This window comes from Trachemys scripta, chromosome 25 (assembly GCF_013100865.1).
Source record: "Trachemys scripta elegans isolate TJP31775 chromosome 25, CAS_Tse_1.0, whole genome shotgun sequence".
Classification (NCBI taxonomy): domain Eukaryota; kingdom Metazoa; phylum Chordata; order Testudines; family Emydidae; genus Trachemys; species Trachemys scripta.
In genome coordinates this window covers 2,338,982-2,364,138 of record NC_048322.1, presented here as the reverse complement: position 1 = coordinate 2,364,138, position 25,157 = coordinate 2,338,982, and the positions used below count along the sequence as shown (strand labels likewise).

The window sequence follows — 25,157 nt, the reverse complement described above, 5'->3', positions numbered from 1 at the left end:
TTAGAGACTAACAAATTTATTAGAGCATAAGCTTTCGTGGACTACAGCCCACTTCTATATGCATCCGAAGAAGTGGGCTGTAGTCCACGAAAGCTTATGCTCTAATAAATTTGTTAGTCTCTAAAGTGCCACAAGTACTCCTGTTCTTTCTCCCTGTAGTTAATAACGTTGTTTGATTGTTTTATCAAATCAGTGTGTTTGGATTAATATATGTTGGAAACTCCATTTGGGATAACAAAGCTGGTGCATATCATGTTCCACTGATGAAATGACAGACTTCACATGAAATTGTATTGTTCAGTAGTGTGCTGGACAGGGCAAGATGCATATTTCTGAGGGGAAGTGTGGGACCAGAGAATTTTCTGGGGTTCTCCTGTGGTGTACTGTAATTTGTGAGTGGCTGACTAGCAGTACTGTGTTGCTGGGAGCGAGTCACATGCTGGAGACTGTGTGTTAACTGCCCAGGAGTGGCTGCTCTCACAGTAAAGCAGTGTAAAAGGCACCCCTGCATAGGCGTGCACATCGGGTGTGCCAGGTGTGCCCAGGCACACCCTAATGCAGGGCAGAGCTCTGGGGCAGCATGTCTGGCTCTGTGCTGAGCCAAACGCTGCTAGGAGCCTCATGGTTAGGGGGGCTGGGAGGATAAGGGGAGCAGAAAGGAGCAGCGATGGGCACCCCAGGGCTGGCATAAAATACACAGTACAGAGGGGGCTTCCTGGGGGCGGGGGTATAGCAACACTCCCTTCCCCCACAGACCAGACCCAGGCTGCAGCTGGCTCTGTCCATCACTCCCCCTCACCCCACAGAGACCCACACTACCCTCTGCCCCCCTGAAAGATCCTCACCAGCCTCTGTGCCCCCATCACCCCTCTCCAGAGAGCCCCACTTTGTGCCTCCAGAGACAGCTCCCCTCCCCACTGCCTCCCCTGCTCCCGAGCTCCATACAATCTTCCCCTTTGACTTCCCCCTCCCACCCCCAGCTCATTGGCCAGGAGGCTCCCAGACTGTTGGCCACCAAGGCCAATGGGAGCTGCACCTGAGGCAGGGGGCCTGCTTGCAGATGCAGACCTGCCTGGCTGTGCCTCCACAACACAGGGAGGGGGAGCCACAGGTGAGCAAACCCTGGTCATCATCATCACAGGCACAGCAATTCTCCGGATATTTAATTTCACTGAGGCAAGTAATTTAATCTACTCTTCCTTTCCAGACAGTTTGTGGCTTTTCCTGTAAGAAAATGTATAATTTCTTTGCAAAGAAGCCCAGTTATAGTTTTTCACCTGAGAAGTATATTTTCTGGTTGTCCATAAGCTCATTTATTTTGTTAACTCAGTTTCATAGGGAATTTTAAAAGTCACTTGAATTGTAACTGTTTTTTTCCATTGGTCCAAAACCACATGGAAGATCTGCAGATTTTTATTTCTGTGGGCCAAACCACCCTATGTAGAAATGTAAATGCCAGAGCTAGAAAAGCTCTGCAAGGGCATGGGTCCCTCAGGAAATTGTCCTCAAGTCATTCATTCTTCTGGGCATTCCATTCTATCTAAGTGTTAATTAATGCACTATGGGACTCCCCCTTCAGCCCTCTGTATAAATTGATCCTCTTCTTTCCATATGTTTTGCCCATAGGGTTTTCTGCAGCCCTAGGGCCAGCAATAACACCTGCACCTTTGCAATGGGGTGAAGGAAGGGGATCATGATATCCCTATTTATGTGATTTTCAAGAAGTGTTATCATTACTTAGGGTACCAAATGTGTTTAAATGATATAAGTGCCTTGTAAAATCCCAAAGCAAGCTCATTTTCATTTCTCATATAATAATCTCATATACAGTATACACACATTTTTCATTAATTATATGAGTTGATTTTATTATTAATTATTATTAACTAGGTTACTTTTTTTTTTTCAGTGTGGAAAATTGTGTGCTATTTTACCGGTTGAATGACATAATACCCCCTACCTCCCCCAATGTCCATCACTAAGTCCAATAACTTTGTCAAGTGTCCGTCACGCAACATGGTGGTGCCTAGCCCTGTCCCATTGTTCAGGGGGACAAGGGGTCCAGGGCAGCCTGGGGAGATAGTGGGGAGCCTGGCGCTGGCAGCAGCAAGTGACCTGGTCCCAGCCCGCTCTGCTCCACCCCACCAGCTCCCAGCGTTGCTCAGGGGCAGGGGTTTGGGGGGAAGGAGTGGAGTGGGGTGGAGTGAGGCATGCAGGGGCTGGGTTGCTCGCTGGTGCCAGGCCCTCCGCTAAGCCCCCAGGCTGCCCTGGAACCTGTGTCTCCCTAAAGCACAAGGCCTCGCAAAGTGCAGGGTCCAGAGTGGTTGACCCAATCCGTCCTATGGATGGGACAGCTCTGCTTGGGCACCACCAAAAATTATACACACCTGCCGCCCCTGGTTGGCTAGGGGGTGGGATTCCAGGGTGGTGGTTAGGGGCAGGGGTCTCTGGAGGGGGCGGTCAGGAAGCAGAGATGTTGGATAGGCGTGGGAGTCCCAGGGGCCTGTCAGGGGGTGGGAGGTGGCTAGGGGGCAGGGCCTTCCCTACCTGGCCCTCCATATAATTTTGCAACCCCGATGTGGCCCTCGGGCCAAAAAGTTTGCCCATCCCTGCCCTAATGTCTCAAAAAAAATTGGCTTTGTGTTTTAATTTAAATTTAATCGCGTGATACACTCTATCTAGAAAGCCCACATTTGCTCGCAGCATGTGTCCCCACTACTGCGGCGCCGCATTACCGTTGGTCCTCCCCTCCCTCTCTGACTGCTATTCTAGAAAATTCTTTGACCTATATAAACGGCCGCATCAGGCGTGCCCAGCGCAGTGTCTACACTGTTTGTCATCTTTGTCGCGTGTACTCTACTGAAACAGCATAACAAGCCTGTGGCTTTATGTTTTAATTCAATCGTATTGTACTCCCTTTTAATTTTAGAATATGGATCAGTTCATTGTTAAGATAAGAAAAGGAGCAGACAAACTGAATTATAATGAATGTGCTGATAGTAGTGCAAATACCTCGGACTCCTCGGTTAAGAACTTACATGAAGATAATGCTGCCACCAGTTCCAGCCTGTGCAATAAACTGAGTAATGACCAACAGAAACAGACTTTGTCTCTTAGTTCAGGTCAGCGTAGTTCCTATTCAAAGCCATCAAACATTCCATCTGATGACCCGGTCTGTGATATTCAAAAAAATAGATTTAACCGCCAGTCTCGATTATCTAGAGGTCCTTATCAGCCTACATTGAGGTTGTTTCCTAGAAGTAAAATAGGGAATAAACAAAGAAGTTTTCAGTCCGATTGGTATGAAAAGTATAGATGGTTAGAATATAGTTCATCAAAGGACGCAGCATTTTGCTTTTACTGCCGTTTCTTCTCCTCTAATGATGCAGCAAACAAAGGTCACACTGATCCAGCATTAATTGATAAGGGATTAAAAAACTGGCATAGGGCTAACGAATGTTTTAAAAACCACCAACTGTCAAAATCTCATGTGTTGAGCTGATTTTCATGGTCAAGTTTTAATGAAGGGACACGTATTGATGTACTGTTGGATGAGGGCAAGCAGGCTTATCTGTCTAAACAAGAAGAACGGTGCCATAACCGAAGTGTAATGGAGCGACCGATTGACATTGTTCTGTGTTTGGCGAAAGGTGGGAGACCATTCAGGGGTCACAATGAAAAAGCTGACAGTTTTGAGAAAGGTTTATTTCTAAATCTTGTCAATATGGTCCAAAAATATGATCCCGTAATAGCAAAGCATGTGCAACAATCTCCTCGAAATGCTACCTGAGTAATCGCATCCAAAATGATTTGACACAAAATGACACAATATTGCGCAACAAAAGATTGTGTCTTCGGTAAATGGAAAAATGGTCTCAATAATTGCCGATGACACTACTGACTGTGGACACCATGAACAGATGTCCATTGTGGTGCGGTATTTTGACAATGAAAAACATAGTCCAGTTGAACATTTTGTGTCAGTTCAGAGACTATTAACAATTGATGCTCAGTCTATTTTTGACCAGTTAAATGATGTCCTTGGCATTCTTAACACTGACCGGTCATCAGTGATGTCTGTCTGTTTTGATGGCACATCTACTATGTCTGGATGTACTGCGGGAGTCCAAATGAAATGTAAAGAAACAGTGAAATACTCTATGTACACTGCTATGCACAGTGCCTGTAGATGTATGCACTTCAAGTAAACAAAACAGAACTGTCTTTGATGTTTTTGGTGTTATTCAGACTCTTTATGCCTTCATGGAGGGGAGTCCTGTGCAACATGCAGTAATGGAGAAGATTTCACAAGACGTAGGATCCCAGTTAAAGACTGTCAAACACAAGATGGGCATGCAGAGCAGAAGCAGTGGCTGCTGTAAAACAAAACTACTCCATCATTTTACAAGCTTTACAAGAGATTATCGAAACAACTCGCTTTGCTAATGCTAAAATAAAAGCCAGGGGCCTTATCCATGAACTAAATTCATTCAAGTTCATCTTTGCCCTTCACATGATGCACCCTATTCTCCAGATGGTGGTAAAAGTGAGTAAGGCTCTTCAAGCTCCAGATCTCAACTTACTTACTGCAATGACAGGGGTGAAAAGCTTGCATAACTCTTTGGCTGCGATGTGAAGTGGCCCAGAATATTTTCAATGACAGTGTGAAAATGTGTGTAGAGAATGATATATCGATTGCACCAGTTAAGAAGAGAAAAATGTCCACTCGTATTGTTGATGTGTTTGAGTCCCAGCATCACTTTGATACAAAAGAGGAGCAGGAGAGAATAAAGGTTCCTAAAGGTAGCACTACGAACACCACCAGAGAGTGGCTTGATTGGCTAAAGGAATCGGATCGGTCTTCCATGTTCCAGGCCTTTTACAAATCTATTCAGTGCTTTGCAGTCTTACCTGTTACAAGCTGTTCATGTGAAAGAGACTTTTTGAAACTAGCACATGTAAAAAAACAAACTAAGTAGTACAATGTCCCAACAGCGCCTCAACTCACTCATGATTTTGTACATTGAACAAGAATTGGCTTCATCAGTTAATTACAGTGATGTGATTGAGGAATTTAAGTCCACAACACCTGGTGAGCGACGTCTCATTCTCTAGGACAGGAAGATGATGAAACCTTAATCTGGTCAATTTGGGTTAGCTCATTATCTGGTTAAAGATAAAGATCATGAAAATTGACTGTATCTTTGTATACGTCTGGTTATCACTACAGCAAAAATTTGGTATTTTGTGTCTCATTTTTTAAGTTTGTATTTTTTAAGTAAAGTTTAGTTGTTAATTTAAAAAAAATAAGTTTAGTTTAGCTTTAGTTTCTTTAGTTTGTTTGATGAATAAAAATAATGTTCCTTATGACTGAGTATTCAATAAATGTTCACCTTTTAAAAAAAATAAAATTCCCTGGGTGCACACCCTAATGAAATGTGCTGTGCATGCCTATGCACCCCAGCCTAGGGAACTGAGGGGACACAGCTGTTCAACAGTCCAGACTGCACTGTGGTTAATGTCACAGACACTCAATTTCCAAGAGGCTCCTAAAACACAGAGAAAGTAAATCCATGTCCCAGAAATCGAAGACTCCAGATTGAGGGCAAGTCACCCTGGCACTGCTTCTTGCTCAGAGAGGTCCAGAGACAAAGAGAGAGTCCTGGGGAAGCTGGGAACAGTAAGCATGGGCTGGTGAGGTTCGGTGGAGAAAGGGAACAGGAAGAGCAGGTATATTACTAAATGAAGGATCTCAACAGTACTAGATGTCAGGATAACACATATTGCAGCCCATTGGAAAACATAATCCCAAATAGATATATAAAATGATGGAGTCTAAATTAATTGTTTCCACTCAAGAGAGGGATCTCGGCGTCACTGTGGATAGTTCTCTGAAAACATCCACTCAAGGTGCAGAGGCAGTCAAAAAGCGAACAGAATGTTGGGAATCACTGAGAAAGAGATAGATAATAAGACAGAAAATATCATATTGCCTCTATATAAATCCATGGTACGCCCACATCTTGAATAGTGCGTGCAGATGTGGTCGCCCCATTTAAAAAAAAGATACATTGGAATTGGAAACGGTCCAGAAAAGGGCAAAAAAATTATTAGGGGTATGGAACAGCTTCCGTATGAGGAGAGATTAAAAAGACTGGGAATTTTCAGCTTGGAAAAGAGACGAAGGGGGAAATGAGAGAGGTCTATAAAATCATAACTGCTGTGGAGAAAGTAAATAAGGAAGTGTTATTTACTCCTTCTCATAACACAAGGAGTAGGAATCATCCAATGAAATTAATAGGCAGCAGGTTTAAAACAAACAAAAGGAAATATTTCTTCACACAACGCACAGTCAACCTGAGGAATGGGCAACGGGATGGATCACTTAATGATTACCTGTTCTTTTCATTCCCTCTGGGGCACTTGGCATTGGCCACAGTCAGAAGACAGGATACTGGGCTAGATGGACCTTTGGTCTGACCCAGTGTGGCTGTTTTTATGTACTAGGGAATCTAATGAGTTCAGTGTAATGGGAGGGAGTAGGAAAATCCCTGGGTGTGGAGAACACTGGGAAATTAGAAGCTATAATTCGGGAGCAGCAGACTCTAATTAGTCTGGTAAAGCAGAATGTGAAAAATAAGAATCGGGGTTATGTGACTGTGGCAATGAGGAACTCAAAAATCCAAGGAGCCTGCAGAGAAGAGAGATTGTGGCTATTTCAAATGGTGATGGGGGAGCAAGACTCTCCAGGTCTCTGGAAGTTTTACTACCAACCAAAGCCATTTTCACACACTGTGGTGCAATCCAGTGCAGTGAGGAGTTGTGTCATCTGTAATCCTGGGTGAGAGTCAATGTTCTGCTGCTGGAGCTCCCTCTTAGGCAGATTTATATTAAAGCACAGGGCCCCCAATGACAGGAGGCCCCGGGGCCGGGCAGCTGTGGGGTCAGAAGCTTGGTCCTGCCGGTTCCTGGGGCTCCTGCTGCAGGCGCCGCACCAACCGACAGCCAAGCTCCACGCTCCCCACCTCATCCCTGGAGCATACTGTGTTCCTGCCCCTCCCCACCGCTTCCCCCTCTGCCAAAAAGCTGTTTGCCTGAGCTCAGGTCACTCTGGGAGGGAGGGGGAGAACTGGGACTGCAGCATACTTGGGGAAGGAGGCGAATAAGAAGTGGGGGCAGGGCCTTGTGGAAGGGGGTGGAATCAGGGCAGAGCCCCTGCACTCCCCTATCACATACCCCCCACCCTCAGCCCCTGCTGTGAGCCACTCCATGACCCCAGCCCACACACCCCTGCCCTGACTCCTGAACCCCCACACACACCCAGCCCTCCCACACCCCATGCCCTGACTCCTGCAGCCCCCCCGTAATGAAGTGGGAATGTTCTTAATGGTTTCTCTGAATACTGTGTGGGTGCCTCAGTTTCCCCAATGCATTTCTTAAGTGTCTAGGTGGTGGGATAAGGGTGTGTGATTGTTGCAGAGCCCTGGAGGGGCAGGAGTGTGTGGGGGTCTGCACAGAGAATGGCCGACACACTGTCTCCTGGCAACTGATGGCCTGGGCCCCTCCTCCGCAAGATGCTAACTAAAGGTGTTGGAGAACAAAGATCAGGTGGTCTCCCGGCCCAGGAAAGAGAAAAATGCAAGAGGAGGGGCTGCAGGGGGTTTCAGTTGGGAGCTGGCTGGGGAAATGGAGGGAGGCCCAGATGGAACTCTGGCCTCTCTGCCCCCCAAGATGGACCCAATTGAGGGGTCCTGTTCTCTGTACCTACAAGCTCTGTTTTAGACCATGTTCCTATCACCTAATAAACCTTCTGGTTTACTGACTCACTGAGAGTCACGGTGAATGAAAGGAAGTGAGGGTGCAGGGCTCTGACTCCCTCACACTCCGTGACAACTGGTGGCAGTGGTGGGATGTACTGCACCCCGTGGATGGCGCTTCCTGAAGTAAGTGACTGGGGAGCAGTAAAACGAAGGGGGGTTAACGAGGACCAAGCATGCTGAAGGCTCCTAGAGGGGTGGTTTCAGGGGGCGAAGGAGCTACACTTAACCCCTGGGAGTGTCTGACTAGCGAGAAGGACTGTTGTAGTAACAGGGCTCCCCTGGGGACTGTAACAAGCAATCTCGGGGTGGAGGAGTTTGCAGCTCAACCCTGGGAGAGAGGTGGTGACCTGGAGAAGGGCTGGCACACTAGGGGTTCTTCCTAGAAACCATGTGGAGCTGAGAGCACACAGGCCGGTGAGTCCAGAACAACTTGGGAACAGTGGAGTGATGCCCTATCACCATCTCCTTAAGAAGGACATTGTAAACCTGTGCAAAAAGAGCGTGTTACACATTGGAAAATTCACCAAAGCACAGTTAATCGGGCAGCTGGAAGATGTTGACCGCTCTAAGGAGCAGATTCCTGACCCAAATGAGGCTACAAGAGGATCTGGGAGCAGCTGGAGTGGAAGCCAGGCATCCCCAAAACTCCTGTCCCCAACCAAATGGGAGTCTTCACGATCAGGTTCCCCATCAGGGGATCGGAGACAGATGGGATTGGAGCTGAGTCCGAGAGAGCAAGAGGACCGTGAGAGACAGCGAGAGCCTGAGAAAAAGCTGCAGGAGACGCAGCAGCAGCAGCAGCATGGACTGGTGGTGGTGGAGCGGAGAGGCATAGGGGACTTCCCAGGGGTGAGTGGGGATAGACCCCAGGGTGCCAGTTCTGCAGGGAACCTCGATACTAAATTGCTGCCCCTGGTTAAGGAGGGGGGATGTGTGGATTCCCACCACACCGCCTTTGAGCAGGCTGGTGATTTGAATCAGGGGGATCCTGCAGAAAAGCCCAATGTCTAGCTCTCTTGCTGGGTCCCAAGGCCATAGACGCCAGCAGCCAGATGGGTGGGGTGGTGGTGGTCAGGCTTCCACTTCTGACCCCAACCTATGTGTCTGTGTGGAGTCTCCTGGGCTCAGGACCCTCGGGACCCCCAGTGGGAGCGGCAGGTGATGGTCAATGGGGAGACATTCCTGGAGTGGTGAGATCCTGGGACAGAGAGAACTGTTGTCAGGCCTAGGGTGGTGCACCCCACCCGATGCTGAGGCGCTGTGTGACCTGCGTGAAGGTCCCAGGGATGAAGCCCCTCACCCTGCCTATGGCCCAGATCCCTGTGCAGACCAAGGAGGGGTTGGGCTGGCTGGTCATTGGGGTTCTCCAGGATATCGGCTGTGAGGACTGTTGGGGGGTGACTGTCTCTTTGGGGCAGGATCCAGGCCCTGCTCCTGTAACGGCCGAGGATTTGAATTTGGACACCAGGGGATCCACTGCACCAGGCAGCAGCTGCTGCAGAACTTTTACTGGCCCGGAGTCTGTGACACAGTCCAGCAGTGCTGCAGGTTCCCAGCCAGAGGGTGGGGATGGCAGAGGTGATGTATCTGGGCCACAAGGTGGGGAGTGGCTGCTCAAGCCCAGATCTGGCCAAGGTGAAGATGATCAGAGATTGGCCCGTTCCCCAGACCAAGAAACAAGTCCAGGCCATTATCAGGATGGCGGGATACTACCAGGGGTTTGTACCCCACTCTAGCTCCCTAGCTGTCCCCATCACTGAGCTATGTAAGAAGGGGAAGCCAGACGTGGTGGTCTGGACCGAGCAGTTCCAGAGGGCTCTCTGCGCTGAAGGAGGCTCTAATCCAGGGCCCGGTAAATCTGGTAAACCAGGACATTGCCAAGCCCTTAAAGTGTTCACTGACGCCTCAGATGCAGCGCTGGGCGCGGTGCTGATGCAGGCCGATACTAAGGGAGAGACACACCCCATCGGGTACCTGAGCAAGAAGCTGCTGCCCCGGGAGTAGAATTGTCCGGCCATAGAGAAGAAATGCCTGGCCATGGTGCAGGACCTTAAAAAGCTGCAGCCATATCTATTTGGGCGACACTTTGCGGTGTATACTGACCCCTCTGCCCCGATGTGGTTGCATCAAATGAAAGGGGCTGATGCCAAGCTGCTGGTGACAGAGTCACCTGGTCAGAGGGTGGCCAATGTCTAGATGAGGGCACTTAACCAGGAGAACCCGAATCAAAGCCCCCCCCAGACTGGAGCGCTGGGAGAAGACCCAATCCCAGTTTGAACCCCAGGGGTTGTGGGGTGGCAAAAGGGCACGGGCCGCATAAACATTCCCACCTGCAGCCTGCAAGTGCCATCAAGCACACCCAACATGGGCGTGAAACTGGAAGTGCCTGGTATAACTCCCACCAAGGAATGGGGGAGATGCTGGGGCATCCATGGGAATGTTGGTAGGTTCGAACTGCCCCAGGTCACCGGCTAAAGTGACCCCACTCAGTTTGGTCTCGAAGGGGGGAGAGGTGATGAAGTGGGAATGTTCTTAATGGTTTCTCTGAAGACTGTGTGGGTGCCTCAGTTTCCCCTATGCCTTTCTTAAGTGTGTAGGTGGTGGGATAACGGCGTGTGATTGTTGCAGAGCCCTGGAGGGGCAGGGGTCTGCACAGAGAATGGCTGATACCCTGTCTCTTGGCAAATGATGGCCTGGGCCCCTCCTCCGCAAGGTGCTAACTAAAGGTGTTGGAGAACAAAGATCTGGTGGTCTCCTGGCCCAGGAAAGAGAGAAAGGCAAGAGGAGGGGCTGAAGGGGGTTTCAGTTTGGAGCTGGCTGGGGAAATGGAGGGAGGCCCAGATGGAACTCTGGCCTCCTTGCCCCCCAAGATGGACCCAATTGAGGGGTCCTGTTCTCTGTACCTACAAGCTCTGTTTTAGACCATGTTCCTGTCACCTAATAAACCTTCTGGTTTACTGGCTGGCTGAGAGTCACCGTGAATCGCAGTAAGTGGGGGTGCAGGGCCCTGACTCCCCCACACTCCGTGACACCCCACACCCTCACCCCCACCCTGAGCACCAAATGGGACCTCCTGTACACCCCACACACACATTCCTACCTGTACTCCTCGCACCAAATGGGAGCTGCCCCAGATAAGCGCTCCACACCCCAACCATCTGCCCAAACCCTGAGCCCCCTCCTGCATCCTAACACCTGGCCAGACCCTGCACCCCAACCTCCAGCCTGCTCCTGCATCCTAACTCCCTCACAGACCCTGCACCCCCAGCCCTTACTCCTTCGCCCCTCTCACACACACCCCAGTCCCCTAACCTCCCTGATTCCTGCAACTCCATACCTCCTGCCCCCCACGCACCCCCAAGCCCCTCTGACTCCTGCTCCCCCGCACACACATCCCCACCTGCATCCCTCGCATCAAACAGGAGCTGCCCCAGGTAAACGCTCCACACCCCAACCCCCTGCCCCAGCCCTGAGCCCCCTCCCACACCCTAACTCCTGGCCAGACCCTGTACCCAAACCCCAGCCTGCTCCTGCACCCTAACTCCCTCCCAGACCCTGCCCCAGCCCTGAGCCCCCTCCCACACCCTAAATCCTGGCCAGACCCTGCACCACAATGTTTTTTACATTTTTTTTTCAAAGGGCTCTTGTCCAAAGCACTTTACACTAGTTAGCTAACGGTACAAATAATATTTGGAAAGATCATTAAGTGATCCGCCGAGACCCTCAGTGATTTACAAGTGCTCTGTGGAAAAATAAGTTAGACTACTATAAGTTATTACTTATAGGAGGAGGATGAAGAAAAAAATAATGAAAAATGGGGGTGGGGGGATAAGAGAGAATGTTCTTTTTCTTGGCTGGGTCCCAAGGAGGGGCCCCAAAAATGAAGCTGAGCACAGGGCCCCACTAACATTAAATCCACCACTGAGCTTCCTTCTCTGGGTACTCCCAGCCAGCATTCAAGGATGCACGGAGTGTCTGTGTGATAAGTAACCCTGGACCAGCAGCTCTGACTCCAGCAGCCTGCTCGTTACACCCCAAGCACATTCAGGTTTGGGTGGAGAAGGCTCAGGGTTTGAGAGGTCAGGGGTAGGAACCTTCTGTTGGTTATGCCGCACTTAACGCTCAGTTTTACTTGACCAAACAGGAGATATTTGACACTGTGTGATACTGCTCCTGTGCTCTGTTCCCAAAGTGTTCTGCAGTGGGGGAGGGTCTCTGGTAGTGTGTGTGTCACTGGCATATTGGGTGATGCTGAAACAGGACAGAGTAGAGGTGGCATTGTGGGGGTGGCATAAACATTTTCTCTCTTCTTCTCCCCTTCCAAGAACCAAGGGGACAGGAATCCTTACCCAGAGAGGTCACATTCTCATAGTTCTCCTGCATGACATCCCAGTAGAGAGCTCTCTGAGTGGGGTCCAGCAGAGCCCACTCTTCCCTGGTGAAATACATAGCCACCTCCTCGAAGGTCACCGGCCCCTGAAAGTGCAAGAGTCCAACACTCAGTACCTGCTGCCCCACTCACACACCACTATTCATGGGGGAGAGGAGCCAATCAAAGGGAAGCTCTGGGTGGATTGCAGTTAACAGAGTCCCACCCTCACCCAGCTCAGAGCATCCAGGAAACACCAGGGTGAGGGAACGAAGAGAGAGCCCCCTGTCTCTCTCAGCAGATCCATCACACACCTACTAGCCACAGACTGATACAGGAGAGGGAGGCCCTTGCAGGGTCCAGGGAGAGCTCCCTGGTAGGAAGCCCAACACCCTCCTCATTGTGAGGAGCTCGATATGAAGGGAGGGGAAATCTCCCCTAAGCCTGACTGGTGGGTGCCCCCTTCATATCTCACAGCAGTCACTGGTTAGTTGGATCTGGCTCCAGCACTATGAGTCTGGTCAGTTTTCCCAGCCCCATGTAGCTGGGTTATTTTCTGCTCCACAAAATAGAGTATTTCCACCTCCGAACCTCTTGGGTCTGTTCCTAGAATCTAGGCTACTTATTAAACAATTCCCAGCAGGTTTGCCACACCCTGTCCTCCTCCCTTTCTCCACCCTGTGCATTTCCTGCCCCGCTCCAACCTCCAAACCAGACTGTGCAAACCTTCCCATCTCCAGCGTATTTGCTGTCCCTCTCCTCCAGTAGGAACTCACCAGCAACCCCCCAATAATCCCTACCTGAACTGGCTCCACTGCAGCCATTTTTCTTCCCTGTGTCATGGGAGGACGGGATGAGCTGGAGCAAGACATGGACGTCATTCTGCAGCCCTGGTTGGGTGAGAAGGGCAGTTGTGGAGGTTTCAGAACAGGCTTAGTTAATTTCACATCATAATTCCCCCAGGCCCCTTCCCTGCAGACAGACATCCTAGATTCTGCCATGCTGGGAAAATGCTTGATTTCTTTATTATAGTGTAGACCTGGCCCCTCCTGTCAGGCTAAGCCCACAAAGAGATTTTTAACCTCCCTTCTCCCTCCCCAACACCCCGTAACAAAGTCTCTGAGCACAATGCTAGAAAAGAGCAGAACCAAAGGAATCACTGTGGGGGATTCCCTCGGACACTGACCCCAGGGCAGCCACACTCCAGCAGGAGGGATATGGAGTCAGGAATTGGCTTTTCCCCTGTCTGATCCTTTTCTTGTTCACTGGAAAGTGATTCTCCCCAGCGATGCTGCAAGACGTGTCTGGGTGGATTAGAGAGCTGGAAATCTCTCTCCCCACTCATTTCTACCACTGCCTCTTTCAGTCTTCCCTTCCCTGCCCCTCTAGCTGGAAAAGTCTCATTCCTGGGTTCTTTGCTCTCCCCTGGCTGGATTTTCTCCTGGCAATTGCTAATGGGAGGAGAAATGATGAGGGGCTGTTTGTGCAGAGTCACTTTCATGCCAGTCCCCAGTACTTTGTCTGAGGTGTTTCAGTAACCTGGAGTCCATAGCTCAGAGCCCAGGTCTGCCCCAGGGGGCTAGTACCAGCTGGAGAAAGTCATCGCCTGGGCCGGGCAGAGAAACTTTAATTAAGGTCACTTCCCAGCACAGAACCCCTGTTGGGAGAGCAGCAGCTGCTAAGCCTGGTCTCCCAGATCACAATGGAGGCTGCAGCGTGTGACCCAGGAAGCTGAACCCCAATATCCTGAGCAAAGAGGGACAGAGCGTTTGAGCAGCTTCCCTCCTTTAGCTCTCTGGAGAGAGCAGCTAATGAGAGCCCCTCCTCACAGGGAGAATTGCTGATCTCATTTGCCCCACTGTCCATCTGGAGTCACTCCTTGTCTTTCCATGCAGTGACTCTGGATTAACAATGTCCTCAATGAAACCAGATTTCAGAAAGAATGAGTCCAGAATGCTGTGGAAGAGACCATTGTGTGGCAGTGCTAACCCCCTTCCCACCTCCCCTCACCACCCCCGCCCCCAGATCTAGGATAAGGACTCGGGGCACAAATTTTCCCAATGGAACTGGAAGGTCCTGGAGTTTTCAAGATGCTTGATAAGTGGATAGAAAGTTATCACAGAGACCGGGCATGTGGCTGGGGAATGCCGGGCAGTGCTTGAGCCAGGATTATGGCACAAGCTGATCAGAGAGAAGGAGCATGGTTAGTAGCAGCCCCCAGAGCCTCCATCCAGGTGCCCCCAGACACCCCCAGTACCCAGAGCCCAGACCCCACAGCCAGGGTCCCACCAGATATTCCCTGGGACCCAACCCCCAGAATCCCTGAACAGGACTCGTTACCCCTCAGAGCCCCACCGGCCAGAGAACCCCCACCAGACGGTCACTGCCAGGCTGGGAATCCCAAAGGGTTTCCCACAAGAGCCCCCAAAAGCCAGGGAGCACCCCCCAGGGGACCCCCCACTGGGAATTCAGTCCCTCATTGCCTACCTGAGATTCCCCCACTGCCTGCCTAGGACCCCCACCTGTCCTCCAGCAAGTTCTGCCATGCCGTTTGACTGATGCTTTACAGCAGGACCCCTCCCTAGCGCCTGGGACTCCCCCATACAGTTCTGTGCATTGGGCATGACAGAGCCCCTGGCATAGCACCAGGCACCCTCTAACCCCCTGCCCCACCTCCCCAAAAGACACCCACCCTCACTTGTTCTGCAACCAACAAGTCCCCAGCGATACGCGCCTCCAGGACCCATAGCCTCAGGGCTGGGCACATCAGAACCCCGCCCCCCCCGAAACCCCAAACCTCCAGAAACCACCAACCTGACTAGGGTACCTCCTGCCCGGTCACCCAGAGGCCTCCCCCTAACCCGCAATGCCCCTTCAGCTCAAGCTCAATCTCCCCACACAGGCATGCACACGCCCCCCCCCCCCCCCCCACAGTGTCACCTTACAGTATCTGCTAAGTGGATAGAAAGTTATCACTGCCCCCTGCTGGCCAGTCACACAGGCAGAGGGAGCCCTGGGGGATGCTTCTTTATCAGGAGAATGGAAGGCATGGAGAGCCAAAATAGGTAAGAAATGTCCATGCCCTGTCGCTAGCAAATAATGGCCACCATGGATCCACCCCAGAGGTAACTACATCTTAGCACTGCGGGAAGCAACCCCGCACACTGACCATTTATCATGGACTTTGGGATACTTCTGGACCCAGGCTGCACTCAGCATGATCTCCTCATCCTGTACTAGTTGGAGAAAAGAAAAGGGTCCAGCCAACTCTCCTGTAACCAGCTGGGAACCACTAATCCCCCAAACAGGGGGTGGCCTCTGGCTTTGATGTGTATTAAATACGTATAGAGAGGAAAGTGGAGAATCAGAGGGATTTTATATCAGTTGTTGATATGAGGTAAAATCTGAGTGTATTTCACATCAATATTTGATAACTGAATAGAGAGAAAATGGGCAACATTTGCAAACATTTTATATCCATGTTCAGGAATCTGAGAAAAGGTGTAAATCTGAGATTTTCCCCTGTCTCTCTAATTATAAAATACTAAGAAAATCTCAGGCCATATTCAATTAGAAATAGACAGTTAGAGAAAAAGTGGGGATTAGGATATTTTTTATATCAATCTTTGAGATTTGCAGAGAATACGTGTCAGAAACTACACAACTGATAACATGAGAGAAAAACACCAAGATCTGAGGGGGTTTTATATTGCTATTAAATAACTAGAGGGAAAAGGGGGACTGTTTGGACAGTCATATAAAATCCAGTCAATACATATACAGAAAATGATGATTCCCCCCTCTGCCACCATTCACATGGGCAGCAGGGAGCCCTTTGAGGAGCTGATTTAAGAGGGCAAGGGAGAGGGAGCTGGAAGGCTTCCTGGGTGAGGGAAGGGGCCAGCAGTGGGGGATGGGTGGGTGACTGGCAACTGAGGGCTGGGGGCAACTGTGTTGGCAGTTAGGGGGCAACAAGTGGGATTGGGAAACCGAGGTCTGGGGAGTCCCCATGAGGGTCACATGTTCCTCCCTTCCTGGCCCTGGCAAAGAACCAGGATCCCATCCCATCCCCAATCCAGGAGTAGCCATGTTTTGGGGAATGACTCAGGGCAACAATTTCCCATCTAAACAAGGACAAATCACTGCAAATAAAATGGGTGGGAAAATCCCCCACATCGGAGAGATTTTAAATGGACATTTGAGAATTAGGGAGAGAACAGGGGGAAATCGGGGGAGAGGAGAGAGCATATCATTTGAAAGGAAAGGGGGAGTCTCCCCGGATTTTATAGCCACGTGTGAGATACTGAGAGAGAAAAGGGGAAGAACTAGAGAGAATTTGTATCTGTGGGTGAGAGGCAAGTGACACAAACAGGGACAAGATCAGGGCCGGCTCTAGGATTTTTGCCACCCAAAGCAAAAACAATTTTGGCAGCCCCCCGCCCTGTTCTTTAATTACCCCACCCCCGGCCCCCCCTCAACTCTGCCCCTTCCCCAAATCCCCAGCCCTGCCTCCTCCCCCCAGGCTCTCAAGCCTAGGAGGGAGGGAGGGGGAGAAGTGCCGCTGTGGCCACTCGGAGTCTCCCCCTCCCTCTCAGGTTTGAGAGCCTGGGAGGGAGGGGGAGACGCCGAGTGGCCGCGGCGCGGGCGCCGCTCCTTCCCCTCCCTCCCAGGCTCTCAAGTCTGGGAGGGAGGGGGAGCAGCGGCGCGCGGGATCTCCCCCTCCCTCCCAGGTTTGAGAGCCTGGGAGGGAGAGGGAGACCCTGAGCCGCTGCGGCACGCAAAAAAGCTGATTCGCGGGCCACTGCTCCCCCTCCCTCCCTCCCAGGCTTGAGAGCCTGGGAGGGCGAGTAGCAGCGCACAAATCAGCTGTTTCCCGCACCGTGGCAGCAGCAGCAGAGGTGAGCTAGGGCGGCTGGGGCACATTTTTAGGGGCAGCATTCTAGCGCCGGCCATGCCACCCCTAAAAATGTGCCGCCCCAAGCACCAGCTTGTTTTGCTGGTGCCTAGAGCCGGTCCAGGACAAGATCCTATTAACCCCCCGCCTGCCACTTCTCCCCCGGGGATTTCCTGGCTGCAGAGACAATTCAACCCTCCCCCCCCAACCCCGCGTCCTACTGACCTTCCCCGCCCCCAACTCCGGCTTCTCCCCGCCTGCCCAACACTCCCCCTCCCCCCGCCGGCCCTCAGTCTCTGCCCCCCCAATGCCAGCGGTGCCGGGGGCAGATCCTGCTGCAGCTCCACTGGGGCCGAGGCAGCTCCGAGGCTTCTCCCAGGTTCCCCGGGGCGGAGAGTCACTTTCCTGCCCGGCCCCCCCCGCCCGGGGTCTCTCACTCACCGGGGGCCTCCAGCCCAGGGGCTGCTGCGGGCAGACCCCTGGGCTGCCCAGGGGGCGGGTCCCAACTGGAGGAAGACCCCCCTAGGCACGGAGGCAGCAGCGATAGTGACGTTGGGCAGTGGGGAGGACGAACGGGGCTCGCACGAAGCATGCGCAGTAACAGCTACTGAAACCCTTCCTTCCCTAAGCTGAATAGAGCGGAAACGGCCGCGGGACAGGCTGGGAGATGTAGTTTCTGACTCTCCCTAGAACGGAAGTGACGTTGGCGGGGGGGGGAGGACGAGCCGGGTGCGGGGCCGTTAGAGCCTCTCCCGGACCAGGAGAAGAGTTTTGTGTCTCCCGGCTCTGGGCATGCGCAGATGTGTGGGGGCGGTTGTCCCACATGCGCAGATGCAGCGCTCATCTGGCTCTGCGGGGCCGGGCGGAGCAGGAGGGTCTGTGCCGGGGAGATTTTCATTAACCCCTCCGTGCCCGGCCCGCGCCCTGCTCCCGCGGGAGCCGCCCTGGGGCTGCCCCGGGCTCTGCCCGCCCCGCTGCGGAGCTGCAGCCTCCAGGTACCGGAGCGAGCCCCGGGGGCGGGGCCGGGCGGTGACTCTGCCCCAGTGTCCGTGGGGGGGACCCGGTATCTCGCAGCGCCCGCGGGGGACTCGGGGCTGCTGTCCCCGCAGGAGCCCAACGCTCCCGGGCCCGGCCAGGCTCTGCCCTGGGGCACCTTGGGGGGTACCGGTCCCTACTGGGGTCCCTGTGTGGGGTCGGGGGGGGGGGAGACCTGGGAAAGGGGCGGATGGAAAATGTCTGTGCAGCCCGGACATGGCCGGGGGAGGAGAAGAACCGGTGACCCCCCGAGGAGCGGGGAGAGATGGGGGGGCTGAGATCCCCTCGGATTTACCGCTGCCCCCTCCCGTGGGGATCCCCCCATCCTCTCCAGCCCTGCCCCCTTTCTCCCTAGAGAGCAACGAGCAACATCCAGGGTGACACCCCCTTTCCCTCAGATCCCTGAGAAGGTCTCTGATCTCCTCCCCCGGTTGTGTCCCATTTTCTCTCCACTTCGCCAATGTCCAGTTCAAATCTCAAGTTTGGGGTGTTTCCCCTCCATTTTTACCTGCAGTGATTTCATAGAATCAAAGAATATCAGGGTTGGAAGGGACCTCAAGAGGTCATCTAGTCCAACCCCCTGCTCAAAGCAGGACCAATTCCCAGCTAAATCATCCCAGCCAGGGCTTTGTCAAGCCGGGCCTTAAAAACCTCCAAGGAAGGAGACTCCACCACCTCCCTAGGTAACGCATTCCAGTGTTTCACCACCCTCCTAGTGAAATAGTTTTTCCTGATATCCAACCTGGACCTCCCCCACTGCAACTTGAGACCATTGCTCCTTGTTCTGTCATCTGCCACCACTGAGAACAGCCGAGCTCCATCCTCTTTGGAACCCCCCTTCAGGTAGTTGAAGGCTGCTATCCAATCCCCCCTCACTCTTCTCTTCTGTAGACTAAATAAGCCCAGTTCCCTCAGCCTCTCCTCATAGGTCATGTGCTCCAGCCCCCCCACCCCCCAAACATTTTTGTTTCCTTCCTTTGGACTCTCCAATTTGTCCATATCCATTCTGTAGTGTGGGGCCCAAAACTGGACGCAATACTCCAAGTGTGGCCTCACCAGTGCCGAATAGAGGAGAATAATCACTCCCTGAATCTGCTGGCAGTGCACCTACTAATGCAGCACAATATGCCATTGGCTTTCTTGGCAACAAGGGCACACTGCTGACTCATATCCAGCTTCTCGTCCACTGTCATCCCTAGGTCCTTTTCTGCAGAACTGCTACGTAGCCATTCGGTCCCTAGTCTGTAGCAGTGCATGGGATTCTTCCGTCCTAAGTGCAGGACTCTGCACTTGTCCTTGTTGAACCCCATCAGGTTTTTTTTTGGCCCAATCCTCTAATTTGTCTAGGTCCCTCTGTATCCGATCCCTACCTTCTAGTGTATCTACCACTCCTCCCAGTTTAGTGTCATCTGCAAACTTGCTGAGAGTGCAGTCCACACCATCCTCCAGATCATTAATAAAGATATTAAACAAAACCGGCCCCAGGACTGACCCTTGGGGCACTCCACTTGAAACCGGCTGCCAACTAGACATGGAGCCATTGATCACTACCCGTTGAGCCCGACGATCTAGCCAGCTTTCTATCCACCTTACAGTCCATTCATCCAGCCCATACTTCTTTAACTTGGTGGCAAGAATACTGTGGGAGACGGTATCAAAAGCTTTGCTAAAGTCAAGGAATAATACATCCACTGCTTTCCCCTCATCCACAGAGCCAGTTATCTCATCATAGAAGGCAATTAGGTTAGTCAGGCACGACTTCCCCTTGGTGAATCCATGCTGACTGTTCCTGATCACTTTCCTCTCCTCTAAGTGTTTCAGAATTGATTCCTTGAGGACCTGCTCCATGATTTTTCCAGGGACTGAGGTGAGGCTGACTGGCCTGTAGTTCCCCGGATCTTCCTCCTTACCTTTTTTAAAGATGGGCACTACATTAGCCTTTTTCCAGTCATCTGGGACCTCCCCCGATCACCATGAGTTTTCAAAAATAATGGCTAATGGCTCTGCAATCTCATCCGGCAACTCCTTTAGCACCCTCGGATGCAACGCATCCGGCCCCATGGACTTGTGCACGTCCAGTTTTTCTAAATAGTCCCAAACCACTTCTTTCTCCACAGAGGGCTGGTCACCTCCTCCCCATATTGTGCTGCCCAGTGCAGCAGACTAAGAGCTGACCTTGTTTGTGAAGACAGAGGCAAAAAAAGCATTGAGTACATTAGCTTTTTCCACATCCTCGGTCACTAGGTCGCCTCCCTCATTCAGTAAGGGGCCCACACTTTCCTTGACTTTCTTCTTGTTGCTAACATACCTGAAGAAACCCTTCTTGTTACTCTTAACAGCTCTTGCTAGCTGCAACTCCAAGTGTGATTTGGCCTTCCTGATTTCACTCCTGCATGCCTGAGCAATATTTTTATACTCCTCCCTGGTCATTTGTCCAATCTTCCACTTCTTGTAAGCTTCTTTTTTGCGTTTAAGATCAGCAAGGATTTCACTGTTTAGCCAAGCTGGTCGCCTGCCATATTTACTATTCTTTCTACACATCGGGATGGTTTGTTCCTGCAACCACAATAAGGATTCTTTAAAATACAGCCAGCTCTCCTGGACCCCTTTGCCCTTCATGTTATTCTCCCAGGGGATCCTGCCCATCTGTTCCCTGGGGGAGTCAAAGTCTGCTTTTCTGAAGTCCAGGGTCCGTATTCTGCTCCTCTCGTTTCTTCTTTGTGTCAGGAAGGTCCTTGTCCTTGTTTAGGTGGGAAATCATTCCCCTGAGTGATTTCTGAACTGGGAAGAGGGTTAATGGGCAAAGGCTGGCAGAGCCCTGAGACAGGGACACCTCTGGGCTGGGCTGGGGGGGGGCACTCTCTGCTGGCAACAGGGCATGGAAAGGCCCAGGAAGGGAAGGGAGGAGCAAGCGTCCCCCATAGAGACAGTCAAGCCCCAGGTTTCCCAGTCCCAGCTACTTCCCCCCCCCCCCCCCTTCCCCACCCCGCCACCCCCCCCCCATCACCTGCTAGTCACATTTCCAGACCCCCTTGCCAGCCCCTCCCCACATCCAGTTACCTTCTGACTCCAGCCCCACTCCTTTCCCCTGTGAAAACCACATTACCCAGGGCTCCCTGCTGGCCATGTGAATGTGAGAGAAGAAGAATCCACCCCATTCTGTTGTTGATTGAATATCGCTGTATAATCCCCTCAAATTTCCCCTCTTTTCTCTTGAACCGTTGAATGGTGACATAAAATCTCCTCAGATGTTGGTGCTTCTCTCTTACGTTGGCAAATATTTAGTTTGTGCCCCATTTTCTCCTCAGTTCTGATCTACTGATATCAAATTCTTGAAAATCTTTCTGCTTTTCTCTCCAGGTGTCTGACTGAGATCAGGTCTCTTATCATACTGAGCATGGCTCAGGCCTTGCCTGAGATCAGGTCCCCTGGTGTGCCTGGCACTGCACAAACCCAGACTGAGTTTGGGACAGTCTTTGTGCCAGGCACTGCACAGACCCCTACAGAGAGCAGGGACCTTGTTCTGCCCGGTGCTACAGTGACTCTGACTGAGCTGCGGGTCCCTGTTGTGCCAGGCCCTGCATCAACACAAAGTGAAATCAGGCTCCCATTGTGCCAGGTGCTGCAGAGACGGGAAACAAAATCAGGGACCTTCTTGTTCCTGGAGCTGCAGAGACCCCAACTGAGATCTGCACCCCTGTTGTGCTCGGCACTGTGGAGAACCCAACTGAGGTCAGGCCCCCTGTTGTGCAGGGCTCTACACAGACACTGACCAAGATCAGGGTCCCCATTGTGACAGGTGCTGAACAGACACCAAAGGTATCTCTACACTGCCATTAAAAACCCACAGCTGGCCCATGCCAGGTGACTCAGACTCATGGGGCTCAGGGGAAGGGGCTGTTTTATTGCAGTGTTGATGTCTGGGTTTGGCTGGAGCTAGGCTATAGAACCCTGCGAGATGGGAGGGTGCCAGACCTTGGGCTGCAGCCCAAGCTGGAACATCTACACCACAATTAAACAACCCCACAGCCTGAGCCGTGTGAGCCCAAATCAGCGGGCACGGGCCAGCCACAGGTGTCTAACTGCAGTGTAGACATGCCCACAGTGACAGAGAGTCCTTGCCACAAAATGCTCAAAGGCTAAATAGGCAAATGGTGGGAGGCGACTCTCCATTTTACAGATGGGGAAACTGAAGCTCCGAGAGCTGAAGTAATTTGCTCAAGTTTGCATGGAGAATTTGGGGCAAAACTGGGAACTTAACCCAGATTGTTTGAATTCTTGCCTCTTCCCTCATCCACAAGCCCAGTGTGTGTGTGTACAGCGTTGTTTTGGTCTGAGTGTTTGCCTTGCATTGGCTTCCAAGGGAGGTTGTGGAATTTCCTTCACTGGAGGTTTTTAAAACCAGGTTAGAGATATACCAGTCTGGGAATGTCTAGGGATACTTGGTCCTGCCTCATCACAGGAGGCTTGAGTAGACTACCTCTCAAGATCCCTTCTATGCCATTGAAATAAGTCTGTTTTGTGCTGTGTAGTACTCTATGCTGAGCTGTTTTGCATGGTGTCATTTGGAAGTGTGATGCACCATGTTGTGTAGCATAGTTTTATGGTGAATTGTTTTGCCTCAGCTTGTTTGGTGCCTGTGTTCTGTTGGTTTGAGTTGAGCTCTTTCCATCGTGTGCTTTTGTCCTAGGGTGTGTTAGTTTGCATTGTGTTGCTTTCTTTTCCTTTGTATTGTCATTTTATGCTGTGGAGTGTAGTTTGTTTTTTTGTTATGTTGTGGTGGGGTTTTTTCTGCATGTTGTGTTTTTGTATGTATATATTGCATAGCATCATAGAAATGTAGGGCTGGACAGGACCTCAAGACGTCATCAAGTCCACCTCTCTCTGCTGAGGCAGGACCAAGTTTATGTAGATTATCTCTGACAGAGGTTTGTCCTACCTGTTCTTAAAAACTTCCAGGGAAAAAGATTCCAAAGCCACCCTTGTAAGACTATTCCAGAGCTGAATTACTTTAGCTCTGGTGACACCCACACAGATTTTAGCGGTGAGCAGCTCTGGAGAGAGAGGAGACCTCAGTGAGTGGACAGCTGTGTAAATAGACTAAAGCTGGGAGGAGAAACATTGACGTGTCCAAGGTCACCCAGGCTGCCGTGACAGAGCTAGAAATAGATCCCATTTCTAGTGCCACCGTACTGCTGTTTTGGGTACTGAAGGTCTCTGCCACACTGGTGTTTTAGGCATTGGTGAAAACCCTTAGTATAGACAAAATTTACACTAGTGCACTCTGATTGGCACTGGTGCACCATGTCCCAGTTTGAAGGTTTGGGGGGTTGGGGGACAGTGACCTTACTAAGGCCTGGGGCTGGCTGAACAGTGCAGCTGGTAACAGAAGGGCAGCAGTGAGTGCTGGAGGTATGAGCCAGAAACACAGCCCCACAGGACTGGACACTGACTTCTCCTGACCCAGGACACACACCCCCAGCTGTGTGCAGGGACTGCAGCTGAGCTGCCCTGCCAAGACAGCCTGTGCATCCATGGACAAACCACCTCTTCCTGCAGCCTAATACAATGGGGTCTGGGGACCTTTCCAAGCTGCGGGTGACGGAGCTCTGGAGTTACCGGGGTTTGTTCCTGGCTCTGTCACTGACCTGCTTGGTGACCTTAGGGAAGTCACAACCCCTCTCTGTTTTCCTCTTACCCATTGTCTACTTGGATTGTGATCTCTTTGGGGCAAGATGAGGTCTCATTGGTGCTTTGTATAACAGTACTAACTTACTGCACTATTAAATTTCATCCCACGGCTACCATGCTGAAACCCATCCCATTTCTTTGACTCCAGCTTTCAAGGTAGTGCAGATCTTCTTGGATGATATTCCTGTCCTCCTCCGTATTGGCAATCCCTCCCAGCTTTGTGTCACACTCCCCTTTTTGTGCCAAGGTACTAAATGTTGAAGAAGATTGGTCCCAAGACTGATCTCTGAAGAACTCCACTAGTAACCTCCCTCCAGCCTGACAACTGACCATTCAGTATGACCCCCCTGTAACCAATTCCTTATCGACTTTTCAGTTCTCATATTAATCCCCATCTTGTCCAATTTAACGAATAGTTTCCCATGTGGAACTGTATCAAATGCCTTACTGACATCCAGATAGATTTGAGCTACTGCATTTCCTTTGTCCAAAAATCTAGTTATCTTCTCACAGAAGGAGATCGGGTTTCTCTGGCACCGTCTACCTTTAGTAACACCATGTTTTATTTATTTATAGTGCTGAAGGCTGGAAGGAACTGTTAGCAATAGGCTGAGAATGGCCATGTGGAGGTGGATGCGGGGATGGGATGTTGGAGGTGTATCTGGGATTGTGTTTTGTAGGAGTCCATGTCTCTGCTCCCTGTGGCCGTGATGCATTCTGTACCAAAGCAGCATGTCAGCAGAGCAGACACACACACCATAGCTCCATCTGGAACACGCAGCATTCACTGCCAGATGGGATGGGCGATTTTTCAGGGGCTCAGCTTGATATGCCTGGCTAGGGTATATTCAGTTGGACGGGTTCTGGGGCTCTGATAGTTTGGGATATTCCTTTTTTGCATATTCAGTTCTTTCCCTTTATTGTTTTACCCCCACCTATGCCACTCTCTTCTTAACTTGCTTTGGTTATTTCACTTCCAGTTTTTAAATGGGATCTAATAATTGCAAAACTGAATGAAAGATAAAACGAACAGAACCATTTGAATTTTGGCACACAGTCACGTAGAACTATACCTAGTGAAGGTATGCTTTAATTACCTTGTTACCTATAGCATTTTCTGGTGGGGTGGATAAAGAAATGTCAAAGAGCCAAAAGCGATTTTAGGGCAAAAGGGCTTGTCGGGTGTTTGCTCTCTAGGAAATATGTCACAGCCAGGGCTTGCAGTCTTTCAGGAGTGGTGTGCTGGATTGTATTTAGGAAACTCAAAATAAAAGGTTAAGACGGCTGGTTCACAGTATCCAGTGAAATTTTGCAAACAATTATACAAATAGACCTTAACACTATTAAA

General features: G+C 51.1%; 1 protein-coding gene, 1 long non-coding RNA gene and 1 pseudogene across 10 annotated transcripts in view; 1 reads left to right on the top strand and 2 right to left on the bottom strand.

The window, feature by feature from the left end:
- LOC117870023 overlaps positions 1 to 12,224 on the bottom strand; it is a 21,779-nt pseudogene extending 9,555 nt beyond the window's left edge.
- A 29-nt stretch (positions 12,225 to 12,253) lies between these two features.
- Positions 12,254 to 17,672, bottom strand: LOC117870079. Its single transcript, XR_004643897.1, has 3 exons — positions 17,525 to 17,672; positions 12,990 to 13,079; positions 12,254 to 12,296 (listed from the first exon to the last, which is right to left on the bottom strand). It is a non-coding gene; the product is annotated as an uncharacterized LOC117870079 (long non-coding RNA).
- Positions 17,673 to 17,900: 228 nt separating this feature from the next.
- Positions 17,901 to 25,157, top strand: part of LOC117869994 (zinc finger protein 436-like) — a 48,121-nt gene continuing 40,864 nt past the window's right edge. For all 9 annotated transcript variants that reach the window (XM_034757119.1, XM_034757120.1, XM_034757116.1 and 6 more), the window contains exon 1: positions 17,901 to 18,078. The gene's annotated coding sequence lies outside the window, so the exon portion shown is untranslated. The remainder of the gene's footprint in view (positions 18,079 to 25,157) is intronic.